We start from the raw sequence: 13,415 nt of genomic DNA on the forward strand, positions 1-13,415 counted from the left end.
AGAGGCTATATACACAAGAAGCTGAGTGAACTTCAAATAGAATAGATCCCCAAAAGAATAACTTTAAGGCATGTCATAGTCAAGTTTGCCAGAACCAAAGATAAGGAGAAAATCTGAAAACAGCTAGGGAAAAATTATAGGTTCCATATGAGCACAATCAAATCTCTGGAATTCCCATTCTTCTCAATGTCAGCCACAACTTTTATGATCCACACAATTAAATGCATTTGAATAGTCAATAAAGCACAGAGAGACATTCTTCTAGTATTCCTCATTTTTTAGTCAGGATCCATCTGACATGAGTAATGATATCCCTGGTGCCATGGCCTCTTCTAAATCCTGCTTGAACTTCTGGCAGTTTTCTATCTATGCACTGTTCTAGCCATTGGAATAACCATTCTTGGAAATGGGAACAAACATGGATCTCTTCCAATCTGTTGGCCAGAGAGCTGTCCTCCAAATTTCCTGGTGTAGACTGGTGAGCTCATCCAAGGCTGCATCTGTTAATTGAAACAAGTTATTTGGTATCCCATTGATTCCTGGGGCTTTTATTTTTTTTAAATTTATTTTTGCCAATGCCTTCAATGCAGCTTCTATTTCCTCCTTCATTATCATTGGCTCCTGATCATATGGTACTTCCTGAAATTTTTCCAGTGTCAATCAATTCTTTCTGATATAGTGATTCTGTGTATTCCCTCCATCTCTTTGTGATGCCTTCTGGGTCATTCAATATATTGCCCATAGAATCTTTCAATACAGCAACGTGAGACTTAAATTTGTTTTTCAGTTGTCTCAGCTTGAGAAATGCAGAGCGAGTTCTTCCCTTGTTATTCTCCCAATTCCAGCTCTCTGCTCATTCCATTATAATACTTGGCTTTGTCCTCCCAAACTGCCCTTTGAAACTTCTGTTCAGCTCTTACTTTGGCATGTTTTCTTTTTGTTTTGGCTTCCCAATGCTCCAGTGCAATCTTTAGAGTCTCTTCTGACATCCATTTCTATTTTTTCATTCTCCTCTGTTTTTGTAATGATCTTTTGCTATCTTCATTGATGGTATCATTGATACCATCCCACAACTCATCTGGTCTTTGATCATTGCCTCAAACCTATTCCTAAGATGATTTTTAAATTCACAGGGAATTGATTCAAGATTATATCTTGGTTCCTATGGACTTACTCTTTGGTGGCAAGAATTATGAGGTTTCGTTTCATATACTTTGGGAATGTAGCAAGTACGGGCTAATCCTTGGTGAGGGACATGATGCTGGGAAAAGTGAAGGATCAATGAAGGAAAGGAAGACTCAGGAAGTGTGAGGATAGAACAGGGTTCAGATCTGTTGTTCATAGGGTCACTACGAGTTATACTTGACTTGATGTCACCTAACAACAACAAAAGTGTAAGGGAGACCAAACAACATTAAGTGCTGATTTCTCAACAGAAACCATGTGAGCAGGAAGACAATGGAAAGATATATACCAAATACTCAAAGAACACAACTTCCAAATAAGAATACTGTATCAAGCAAAACTGTTCATCAAATATGACTGAGAAAACAAAATATTCTCAGAAAAGCAGAAGTTAAGGGAATTTTTGAAAACAAGACCACCATTGTAAGAAATACTGAGGGAAGTTGTTCTTACTGAGATGCCACAGAAAGCAGGTTGGATCAAAGTAAACAGCAACAACACCAAAAAGAAATCAACAAAATGGTGGTAATAAAACCTTGTGTCTCAATAATTATACTGAATGTGAATGGTTAAATGCACCAGTGAAGAGAAAAAGAGTAGCAGATTGGATAAAATCAACAACAACAACAAAAACCCATCAATATTCTGTCCACAAGAGACACATCTGAGAAGAGAAGATAAAGAAAGACTAAAAATAAAAGGGTGGGGGGGTGGGTGGGTGGGTGGGGAAACATACCAAGTAGATGGGACAAGAAAAAGGAAGGAGTAGCAATAGGAATCTCTGATAAAATATTTTTTAGTGTAAAATTCATTACTAAGAACAAGAAAAGTATATAATGCTTAAAGGGTCAATAGAACAAGTGTACATAACCATAATAAATACCTATGTATCAAATGATGTTGTTGTTTGGTGCTGTCGAGTCGTAGATGACTCATGGCGACCCTATGAACGAACGGCCTGAGCACTGTTCGTACATAGAGTTTCTGGAGGCAAGCCATTTTGGAAGTGGATGCCGCTCCTGCTTCCAGGCTTGTTTTAGTCGGGAAACTCCAGCCAACACTGTCCACCATGGGTACCCATTACCACGATTGGCACATCACTGTCACAGTGTTCAGCATCACAGCAACCACTAGTTACCTCTGTACAGCAACGCACAGACCAGTGCTATACCACCTAGAAGAATGTTTGACAGGAAAACAATTTGAACCTGGCCGAGGGCCACAGATGAAAATCACCCACCTTTGGCTTGGTAGCATGACTTCCTTTCCACTAGGCCAATGTAGCTCTCTCTTTGTCATTGTCGTTGTTATTGTTGTTTGGTGCCGTTTTGATGACTCGACGGCATCAAATGATAGAGCTGCAAAATATAAAAAGCAAACATTAACAGACCTGAAAAAATAAATAGACAACACCATAATAGTACTTGGAGACTTCAATACACTGGACTCAAGAAAAGATAGAACTACCAGAAAGTAACTCAACAAAGATGCTGACGAATTAAACAGCACAATCAACCAACCTGATCTCATAGGTATATAAAGACTAGTGCACCCCAAGAAAAGTTGAGTATACATTCTTCTCTGACATGTATGGAACATTTTCCAGAATAGTTCATAGTTTAGGCAACAAAACAAGCATCAATAAATTAAAAAACATAGAACTAATACAAAACATTTTCTCAGACCAAAATAGTATAAAATTAGACATCAATATCAATAGGATAAAGGAAAAATAAAAACAAAACCCACATACATTTGGAAGCTAAACAACACCTTACCTGAACATGAGTGAGTAGTAGAAGAAATAATAAATGCAGCAAAACTGTCTTGACACAAATGACAATGAAAACATAACATAGCCAAAGCAGTAGTCAGAGGGCAATTTATGGCAATAAGTTATCACATCAAAAGGGAAGAAAAAGAAATAAGACAAGGAAATAAGAGATATCCAAATTGGCAAAGAGGTGGTAAAAATAGCTCTATATGCAGATGATGTTGTTGTTAAGTGCCATCGAGTTGTAGGCAACTCATAGTGACCCTATGAACAAAAGACCCTAACACGTATGTAACTTTCTTAATTTCTCCAAGTTCATAGGGTTTCCAGAGGCAAGCTATTTCAGAAGTGGATGCCACTCCTGCTTCCAAGCTTGTTTTAATTGGGGTGCTCCACCAAACACTGTCCACCATGGGTGGCCAATATTTCATTTGGCACATCAGAGTCACAGTGTATCAGAATTCGTGAGACTGGCTCAGGACAGGATGGGGTTCAGAACTGCTTCACGTAGGGTTGCTATGGGTCACAGGTGACTCGATAGCACATAAAGACAAGAATCAAATCCTTATGCACATAAAAAAACCTTCTTCAGTAGTTTAAAAAGGAAATCCACTGACTGGGAAAAAATATTTGGTAATGACATATCTGATTAGGGACTCATATCTAAAACTTATAGATTATTCCAGCACCTCAACAAGAAAAAAAAGATAAACAACTCAATCACAAAATGGACACAGAATATGAATAGATACATATAAAAAGACAACACCTAGATGGCAAACAAACTTATGAAGAAATATTCAAAATCCCTAGCTAGCAAAGAGATGCATATAAAAAAACAAATATGAGATATCACCTCACCCTAAAAACAATAGGAAAGGGCAACAAACAGTAAATGCTGGTAAGGTTGCAGAGAGATTGGAACCCTTATTCACTACTGGTGTAAGTGTAAAATGGTGGAACTACTATGGAAGGCAGTTTGGTGCTTTCTCCAAAAGTTGGAAATAGAAATACCATTTGATTCAGCAATGCCATTACTGGGGATATACCCTAAAGAAACCAGAACCTCTATCCAAAAGGAATACACACCCATATTTATTGCTGTTTTATTTATATAGCAAAGATATGGAAACAACCAAATGGTCATCAACAAGTGAATGGATAGAAAAACTATGATATATTCATAAAGTGGAGTAGTGCACAGCACTGAAAAACAAAGAACTCAGAAAACATTACACAGCATGAGTGACTCTGGAGGACTTCATGCTGAGAGAAATATCTCAGTTATATAAAGGACAGATATTGCATAATACAACTCTTTTTTTAATAGGAGAGGATTATATTTTGTCTCTCTGTATATCAAGAGTGAACTATAACATTGAAATAAATTTATGCCAAGAAAATTAACTGAATGGCTGCCACTTAGTTTGCTTTCTTTTGTAAGGCTAAATTTCTCATAACTATAAATGCATAGGGTTATACAATTATCCAGAAATCTAATAAAATAAATATACTTTGGCTTCAATTATTTAGACTGATTTCCAAGACTATATGAGATATATATATTTACTTTTACAGCCTATTCTTCCAATTTAATTTTCCCCCCATCCATTGATTGTTGCACATTTTCCTACCTCCCCACCCCTCCCCCTCCCCAGTTCACTTTTCTTTTTGAAAAGAAAAAAAAATTATTTCATTGTTATACACCCCTGCCCCGCCCCAAGTCCACAGTCCGCTTTATTATGCATTTCTTTTTCTGGAATCTTGTCATGAAAATAATACATAATCATATACAACTTTTAAACAGTTCTCTCCCTCATCTCTTTCAATGCAGTATACATTATTTATCCCCTATTTTATTAGGCTCCCCCCAACCGTGGTGTCAGTTTCATTTTACAACAGTGGCACTATGCAGTATTTGTCCTTTTGTGACTGAGATATTTTACCCAGCATAATGTCCTACATGGTCACCCATTTTGTATAATATTTCATGGGTTCTTTGTTTTTCAATGCAGCATAATATACCATTGTGTGAATACACCACAGCTTCTCTATCCATTTGTTTGTTGATGGGCACTTGGGTTGTTTCCAACTCTTTGCTATTGTGAACAAAGCAGCAATAAACATGGGTGTGCATATATCTGCTTGGGTGGCAGTTATGGTTTATTTAGGTTATATTCCCAGTAGTGGAATTGCTGGGTTAAATGGTATTTCTATTTCTAACTTTTGGAGAAAGTGCCATACTGCCTTCCATAGTGGTTGCACCATTTTACAGTGGCATCAACAGCATTTGTTGTTTGCTGCTCTGTTGAATTTTGCTATTCTTACTGAGGTGGCTGATATCTCATAGTTGTTTTGATTTGCATCTCTCTTAGACCTAGGAATTTTCAACACTTCTTCATGTGTTTGTTTGCCACCTGAATAGCTTCTTTGGTGAAGTGTCTATTCATATTCTGTGCTCATTTTGCAATTGGGTTGTTTACCTTTATCAAGTATTTTATAAATTTTAGAAGTAAGTACCTTATCAGACATGTCACTGCCAAATATTTTTTCCCCAGTGTGTTGCTTATCATTTTACCCTGTTGGAGAAGTTTATGGATGTGCATAGGTATTTGATTTTTAGAAGGCCCCATTCTTCTATTTTATACTCTACTGGTTGTAGGTTTTTCAGGATGCTTGGAAGACTCACTGTTCATGTTGTAGATTAGGATGTCTAGAGTTCTTCCAAGCTTTTTTCTAATGAAGTTTATAGTTCTTAGTTTTAGTCATAGGTCCTCGATCCACTTTGAGTTGGTTTTTGTATATGGAGTGAGGTGTGGATCTTGCTTGAGTTTTCTGCATATAGTTTTCCAATTTTTCCAATAACATTGTTAAAAAGGCTGTCATTTCCCAAAACAACTGATTGAATCTCCTTGTAAAAAAATGAGCTGACCAAAGGGGATGGGCTGATTTCTGAGTTCTCAATTCTATTTCATTGATCTATGTGTCTGTCATTGTACCAGTACCATGCTGTCTTGACCACTACAACAGTGTAGTAGGATTTGAAATCAGGGGGTAAGATGCTTCCTACCTTCTTTCTCTTTTTAAGGAGTGATTTGCTTATTCGGGGCCTCTTTCCATTCCAAATAATATTGGATATTGCCATTTCCATCACATCGAAGAATGGAATAGGTATTTGTGTTGGGATTGCATTGAACGTGTAAATTGCCTTTGATAGTATTGTCGTTTTCACAATATTGAGTCTTCCTATCCATGAGCAAGGTATATTCTTCCATTTCTCCAGGTCTATTTGTTTCTTGTAATAATGTTTTGCAATTTTCCTTGAATAGATCCTTTGTGCTTCTTGTTAGATTTATGCCCAAGTACTTAATCTTGTGATTAGGTATTGTGAAAGGTATTCTGAGCTCCAGTTCAGTATTCTCTTTGTTACTGTAGAGAAATCCAATTGATTTTTGTATGTTGATCTTGTATCCTGCCACTTAGCTGAACTGGTCAACTATGTCCAGTAGTTTTCTTGCTGAGTCTTTCTATAGGGTTTTCTAAGTAAAGTATCATATCATCTGCGTAGAGATATAATTTTACCTCCTCTTTGCCAATTTGGATACCTCTTATTTCCTTATCTTGCCTTATTGCTATCACTAAGACTTCCAGTACAATATTGAAAAGGAGAAGTAATAGTGGGCATCCTTGCCTAGTTCCTGTTCTCAAGGGGAATGCCTTTAATCTCTCTCCATTGAGGACAATGTTGAAGAAATTCCCCTCTAATCCTATTTTGTGAGTGTTTTAATCAGGAAAGGGTGTTGGATTTTGTCAAAGGTCTTTTCTGCATCAATTGATAGGATCAAGTGGTTTTGTTGTGAGTTGTTTTTTTTTTTATCATGTTCTTATCCTTTGCTTTGTTAATGTGATGAATTACACTGATTGTTTTTTCTTATGTTGAACCATCCTTGCATAACTATTATGAATCCCACTTGGTCACGGTGAATTATTTTTTTAATGTATCATTGGGTTCTATTAGCCAGGATTTTATTCAGGATTTCTTCATCTCTGTTCATGAGAGATATTGTCCTATAGTTTTCCATTTTTTTTGGTGACTTTACCTGGCTTTGGTGTCAAGAATATATTTGCTTATAGAATGAGTCTGGGAGAATTCTATCTTTTTCTATTTTCTGAAATAGTTTATATATAATTTGTGACAGTTCTCTGAATGTTTGATAAAATTCACTTGTATAACCATCTGGTCCAGGGGCTTTTTGACTGGAAGTTGCTTTACAACCTGTTTAGTTTCTTCTTTTGTAATGGGTCTGTTCAGGTGTTCAATTTTGGTTTGTGTGAATTTAGGTAGGTTGTGAATTTCTAAGTATTTGTCCATTGCCTCTAGGTTTTCATATTTGTTTGAGTATAATTTTTCATAATATTGCAATGTTAGCCTTGTAATTTTAGTTGGTTCTGTTGTGATGTTGTCCATTTCATCTCTTATTCGGATTAGTTGTATCTTTTGCTTGTTTAATTTTGTTAGTTTTGGTAGTGGTTTGTTGATTTTATTGACCTTTTCAAAGAACCAACTCCTGGTTTTGTTGATGGTTTCAATTGGTTTTCTGTTTCATTCATCTGCTCTAATTTTTATAATTTCAGTTTTTTTAGAGCGTGTTAGGGTTTTTTTTTTCTGTTCTTTTTCAATTTGTTGGAGATGTTGGGTTAGAGAGTTAATGGTCATTTTTTCCCTGCCTTTGATGTGTTTGCTTATTGCTATAAATTGACCTCTGATTATTGCTTTGGCTGTTTCCCAGAGGTTTTGGTAAATGGTGTTTTCATTGTCATTTGTTTCAAGAAACTATTTTATTTCATTTTTCATTTCTTCTAGTACCCACTCATGTTCAAGCAAGGTGTTGTTCAGCTTCCAAATGTATGGTTTTTTTCTTCTTTATCCTCTTTTTATTAATTTCTAATTTTGTTGCATCATGGTCTGAGAAAATGTTTTGTCTTATTTCTATGGTTTTGAATTTATTGATGGTTTCCTTGTGACCTAGAATATTATTTTTCTGGAGAATGTTCCATGCACATTGGAGAAGAAGGTATACTGTGCTTTTGGGGGTGCATTAGTCTATGAGGTCAAGTAGGTTTATTGTGTGGTTTAATTCTTGAGCATCTTTGTTGAGTTTTTTTCTGGTAGTTCTATCTTTTCTTGAGAGTGGTGTATTGAAGTCTCCATCTACTAAAGTGGTATTTTCTATTTCCTTTTTCAATTTTGTTAATGTTTGTTTTATATATTTTGCATGTCTTTCATTTGGTATATAGATATTTATTATTGTTATGTCCTCTTGTTCTATTGACACTTTAAGCATTATGTAGTGACCTTTCTTGTCCTTTCTGATGGTTTTTGCTTTGAAATTTATTTTATTGGAGATTATTATAACTACTCCTGCTTTTTTCTGATTGCCATTTGCTTGGTATATTTTTCCCCCATCCTTTTATTTTTAATCTTTATTTATCTTAATTTTTCAAGTGTGTCTCTTGCAGACAAAATATTAATGGATTTTGTTTTTTTATCCAATTTGCTACTCTTCTCTTCAGTGGTGCATTCAAACCATTCACATTCAGTGTAATTATTGAAAATCAGGGTTTTATTGTTATCATTGTGTTGAGTTCTTTTTTGTGTTCCTGCTGGTTACTTTGGTCCATGCTGCTTTCTGTGGTACTTCTGTAAGAAGGATGTCTCTCAGTGTTTTTCTGCAATGCTGGTCTTGTTTTTACAAACTCTCTTAGGTTCTGTTTTTCTGGAAACATCTTGATCTCTCCTTCATATTTGATGGATAATTTTGCTGGGTACAGTGTTCTTGGTTGACAGCTGTATTCTTTGAATGTTTGATATATATCCTTACACTCTCATCTTACTCGCATGGTGTCTGCTGAGAAATCGGCACTTAACCTTATCTGCTCTCCCTTATAGGTCACTCTTTGTTTTTCCCTTGATGCTTTTAGGATCCTCTCCTTATGTTTGGTTCTGGCAAATTTAACTATGATATGCCTTGGTGTTTTTCTTTTTCTGTCTATTCTATATGGTGTTCACTCAGCTTCTTGAATATATATTCTCTCATTCTTCATTATGCCTGGGAAGTTTTCCTCTAGTAATTCTTCCACAACTTTTTTGGTGCCCTTACTTGCTTCTTCCTGTTTTGGGGTTCTAATGATGCACATGTTATTTCTCCTGAAGATTCTCCCCATTATTCTTAGGTTTTCTTCTTTTTCCTTCCTTTTTGATTCTGCTTTTTGCTCTAGCAGATCAGTGGTGACAATTCTATCTTCTATTTCACTGGTTCTGTGTTTTATCTCTTCAGCTCTGCTCATGTGTCCCTCTGTCATGTTGACAGCATCTGAAACATTGGACCTCATATTTTGGATTGTGTTTTCTTGTTTTTCTAGTGCTGCTAATGCCTCATTTGTTTAATCTACATTGTTCTAGATTGGGTGTTCGGTTGTTTTTTTTCCTTTTACTTTCTTTTTAGCTCCTCCTGGTTTTTGCTTGTAGTATCCTGTAATTCTGTAAGTTTGTCTGTCATTAATTCCATCATTGTTCTTTTAATTCTGTGCCAGAAAGTTCCATCAGACTTTCTGGCTTCAGGAAATGCATTGATATTGTGTCACCCTTTAGTGTTGACATCTAGGTTTGTGCTTGTGTAGTTTGTGGATAACTTGCTTTCTTCAAGACATTGATAAGTTCTTGATCTGAAGAAAATGCTCTGGGCAGCTATCACACTTGTGTTTTCTCTGAACTTCTGATTCAAGGAAAAGGTCAGTTCAGAGCCTGTAAGAGCAGCCACTTGTAGGTAAGTCAGATCAAGGTGCTCCGGATTAAAGGCAAGTTGATTGACTGGACATGTAGGCAAAGGTGTGGAGCCAATTTAGGTGGCGTAGGCACGGGGTTGGGGTGACCACAAGGGCGGGTCAACCTCTTGGAATACCTCACTCAGACCTCAGCTATCTGCGTATGCTTACGATTGGGGTCCCTACTCAAAATCCAGGGCTCAGTCTCTCATCTAGTGGTTTTCACTAGCGGTCCCTGCCCAGTGGCACTTACCCAGGTGCCCCTGGGCAGTGGTCTCTGCTTAAGCAGGGTCCTGGGTCCAGTGGGACCCAAGAAGTCTTAATCAAATTCCCACTAACCCACTCATCTCTTCCTGATCTATGACGTCTGCAAAAGTTCAGTCAAACTCCCACTGGCCTGCTTGTTCCTGGGCAGTTGGTGTGGCCCAAGAGAGCTTAGCCAAGTTCCCACCAGTGGGCTTGTCCTTGAGTGCTCTTCTAGGCAATTGGTAGTGCCCAAGAAAACCCAGTCAGGATCCTACCAACCTTCCCAATAGTGTGTGGTCAGTGGGGACACAGAAGCATTCAGTCAAATTCCAACAGACCCACTGGGTCTTAGTGGGGCTTAACAGACTCAGCCAGTATCCACCAACCTTTCTCCTGCTAGATCGGTCCCACAGAAGCTTGGCTGGTGTCTTCTGGCTATGGCCAGGTCCACTGCATGGCTTTGTGTTCCTATAGCTCTGAAAAGAATTGTTCCAACAAAAATTCTGATTCAAAATTCTACTATCCATGTTACACCAAGTTGGTTGGTCTCTGTGCAGTGTGAAGGACTCTCTAGTGTCCCTGGGGTGCTACCAGGGGTGCAGGCAGGGTTGGCGGTCTGTTCACAGATGTTAAGCTGCCAAGTCACCCATCCTCAGCACATCCGAGTGCCCCTCTGCACCCACTTCGCTGCTCTGCGTCCACGTTGCTGCTCTGTATGTTATTGTTTTTATGTGCCATTGAGTGGCCTGTGCTGTATAGTGACTAGCAGCTCTGAAACCTTCCTTCTCTTGAGCCAGTCTCACTAACTGCAACACACCAACCCCCATCACCCCAGTTACTGTATCAACCCATCTCATCTGGGGTCTCCCTCTCTTGTGCTGTCCATCCACTCTTCAGAGCATGATGTCTTTCTCCAAGGACCAATCTCTACTGGCCACGTGCTCAAGTTAAGTGAGGTGGTGCTTCAAAATCCTAGCCTCCAAGTAACGACTTGGTTTCACTCTCTCCAAGACAGACCAGTTTGTTTTCTTGGCAGTCCATGGTAAGTTCAAGATTCTTCTTCAGCACCACAATTTGAAGGCATCTATTCTTCTGTCATCCTTAGTTGTTCTCCAACTCTCTGAAGCATAACATATAATTGAGAATAGTATGGCCTGGATTAGGCGCACCTTTGTATCTACACTTACATCTTTGCTCTTCAGCACTCTGGAGAGGTCCATGACAACAAATTTTCCCAATGCAATTCCTCTTTTGATTTCCTGACTGCTGCTGTTAAAAGTGTTGATTGTGGATCTAAGCAAGCTGTAATTGTTAATAAACTCAGTCTCTTCTCCATGTAATATGGTGCTGCCATTTGGCCCATTGGTGAGAATCTTTAAAATGTAGGATGAAAGTAAATAGTGAGGGTTGCAGATTACAGAAAGTTTGTAACTCTGTCTTTGGCCAGTACTTGATAGTGTGTGCTAAAAGAAGTGAAAAAATTTGCCCTAGAGAAATGCAGCCTTCTTAAAATAGAGTGGAAAAGAGATTCTTGATCAGAGTAAGATGTTTGGCTGCACTGAGGCAGGTAAAACCAATGCCCATCAAGAGGACCTTTAGGACTAGAAGTTAAAATGAATGGATAAATAAGCAGCCTTGTACACTTGCTGACCACCTAGGTCCACTGGATGAGTGAAAATGAGGGAACACAGTACTGGAGAGATGGGCTGAGTTTGAACAGGGTCTATGGCACCCATTGATTGACATAGTACACACAGGTGATATGGAAGAAGGGTTATTAGTCTGATGTACAGTGAGTAGTGAGGATCCCTCCTAAGAGTAAAAGGACTAGCCAGTCTGATGCATAAAGATGTGTGGATTCCTGAGTTTGTGACTGTTACTCATGGCTAGGAACGAAATGAGTTAACTAGAACTCAGCAGATGCATCAAAGTGGCAACTTCTATAGAAACTAATACAGTTGAAAGGGCAAACATGAGTTTTGTCATTGCAAGAGTAGCATGTAACCAAGGAGATCACATCTTGCTTTGCATTTTGAACTCTTCTAATCCAGGGAAGCACTTCTGAGATGGTTATTATTATTCCCTCTAGATAAGTGGCCGTACTGAAGTCGAAAGAGGATAAATGCTTTTTGCAAGGCCACATACTGATAAGGGGAAGAGCTCAGACTGGAACCCAGGTTTATCTGGCCTAAAGGCAAGCTAATCCTTCAACACTTTGCTGAATCCAAGGATTTGGACTTTTCTCTTTATTATCCAATCTGTCCTTGGATCTGTCAGAAAGTAATCATGGTTCCTCACATGACAGAATGAAAGAGCAAATCTCGCAATGACATAGCTTCTTTCACCAACAATGCCTCTTCATGCCAATTTGAAATTTGACTGCCTGGACCCTCACGTCATGGGCTGGGCATGCAGTACATCAGGGTGTTTACAAAGAAGGTGACACTTTTCTCTTGAGTGGTAGGACCACCTGTGCTTGTGCCCATCTCTGTGCCTGGGCTCTCCTGTACTTGTTTGCGGGCCTGGGCTGATGTGCAGATTAGCAACATTGACTTAGTAGACACACAACTTAAATCACCACAGAACCACCAAAACAGGCCTCCCCACAACCAGATCTCTTCAGAAAAATCTAAACAAGATGAATTTGTGAACAATGAAAGTCCTATCCAGTCTCCAACTCTGTGCCAATTTTTCTGGGGGCTACTTGACTGGTATAATCCATAGAGAGGTGCATTGCTAACCCAAAAGTGGCCCCTCTCTGGTCTTTCAAATCCACCAGCAGCTCCAGAGAGAAAAATTAGAAACCTCCTCTCATACAATTTACAACTTTGGAAAACCCACTGGAGGATCAGCTATGAGTTGGTTCCAATTTAACTGAAATGTTAGTTTTAGTTTGAGTTTTTTACTTCACTAGCCTCTGAGAAAAGGATCTGGCCCAGCTATAAGTTATAAAGTCAAATTTACATTTAAAATGGCTCTGACAAGGACCTATGCTTTCAATTGTTATTGCTATAGAGTTTTATTACCATCACTGCAAAATTGACTTTGTATTTTTGAAGTAACTTGGGAAGGGTGTACGCCAGGGATGCATCCTTTCTCCATACCTTTTCAACATGTATGCAGAACAGATTATCCGGGAGGCTGGGCTGTTTGAGGAGAATTGTGGCATCAGGATTGGTGGAAGATCTATTAACAATCTACATTATGCAGACGACACAACCCTGCTTACTGAAACTGAGGAGAACCTTCACTTGCTGCGGAGGTTCAAGGACTGCAGCCTTCAGTATGGACTGAGGCTCAATGTCAAGAAGACAAAGATTCTCACCACTGGACCAATTGACAGCATCAGGATGGATGGCGAAGAGATTGAGATTGTTCACAGCTT

Source organism: Elephantulus edwardii, unplaced genomic scaffold (genome assembly GCF_000299155.1).
Source record: "Elephantulus edwardii isolate Elephantulus edwardi_28Jun2011 unplaced genomic scaffold, EleEdw1.0 scaffold00249, whole genome shotgun sequence".
Lineage (NCBI taxonomy): Eukaryota > Metazoa > Chordata > Mammalia > Macroscelidea > Macroscelididae > Elephantulus > Elephantulus edwardii.